Below are 1513 nucleotides of genomic sequence, written 5' to 3'. Positions count from 1 at the left end.
TTGCATCTGACAAAGTGGGTTACTGCTCACTAAAGCTTATGCCTGCAGAAATTAAATTTGTTGGTCTTTAATGTGTTACAGGACTCTTGTTGTTTTTGCTCTGTCCACTAGATTATCCTTGTCCACAAGTTGTTAAGCACATCAAAGAATTCTAATAGATTGGTGTGCCATGATTTCCCTTCAGAAAAACCATCATGGCTGTTCCCCAACAAATCATGTTCATTTATGTTTCTGGTGATTCTTCTCTTTACTATTTTTTCAGCCAATTTGCTTTGTACTGAAGTTTAGTTTACCCGCCTGTAATTGCCAGGATTGCCTCTGGAGCCTTTTAAAATAATTGGTGTCACGTTAGCTATCCTCCAGTCATCTGGTACAGAAGCTCATTGAAATGATAGGTTACATACCTCAGTTAGTAGTTCTGCAATTTCACATTTGAATTCCTTCAGAACTCTTGAGTGAATCCCATCTGGTCCTGGTGATTTATTACTGTTTAATTTACATATTTATTTCAATACCTCCTCTAAGAACAACTTATTGTGGGACAGTTCCTCAGATTTGTCTTAAAAAAAGAGGGGCTCAGGTTTGGTAATCTCCATCAGGTCCTCAGCCGTGAACACCGATGCAGAGAATTCATTTATTTTCTCCGCAACAGTCTTATCTTCCGTGAGTACTCTTTTAGCATCTTGATCATCCAGTTTCCCCACTGTTTTTTTGGCAGGTTTTTTACTTTTTGAGCCGTTGGGAAATAGTTCAAATTCTTTTTTGGCCTTTCTAACTATCCAATAAGGAATACATCCGAGAGTGTTGAGGGAGTTGGCTGATGTGATTGCAAAGCCATTTGCAATTATCTCTGAAAGCTTGTAGTGATCGAGGGAGGTCCTGGACAATTTGAAAAATGCACATACGGTGTCCATCTTAAAAAAAAAGGAGGATCCAGGGAACTACAGGTTAGTCAGCATCACCTCAGTCTCTTGAAAAATCATAGAGCATGTCCTCAAGGAATCGATTTTGAGGACTTGTAAGAGAGGGAGGTCATCAGGAACAGTCAGCATGGATTCACCAAGAGCAGGTCATGCCTGACCAACCTGAATGACTTTGTAGAAGAAAACTCAGGTACAGCAAAGCTTGATAAGCATAAAGAGGACATAAATACACACAATTATGCCAAGGAGAAACAACAGACCTTGGCTAATGGTGGAGCTGATGTTTCCAATTTGGGAACTAAACCAGCTCCAGAAGTTCCAATCATCTGACTGGTGTAATTTCTTGGTAGCTTCTTGTATTTTCTGCAAAGCTCCAGAAATACACCCCTCATTATCTGGGATGTAAGTGCAGCACTCCTGGCCAATAATTCCTCAAGCTCCTCCTTTCTCAGCCAGAATGAGAACAAGGGCTATGCGGTTTTGAAGGCTCATCTCCCTTATAGCACTTACCTCCTCAGTGAGAGAGGCAATAGAAATGACGGTATTGTTTACTACCTCTTCTAGGACTGAAGACACCCTTCTTATTTCTC

The sequence above is a fragment of the Emydura macquarii genome, unplaced genomic scaffold (genome assembly GCF_026122565.2).
Source record: "Emydura macquarii macquarii isolate MOO-44397 ecotype Brisbane River unplaced genomic scaffold, CSIRO-AGI_Emac_v2 contig_2622, whole genome shotgun sequence".
NCBI classification, from domain to species: domain Eukaryota; kingdom Metazoa; phylum Chordata; order Testudines; family Chelidae; genus Emydura; species Emydura macquarii.
Note: the sequence above shows the minus strand (reverse complement) of the source record.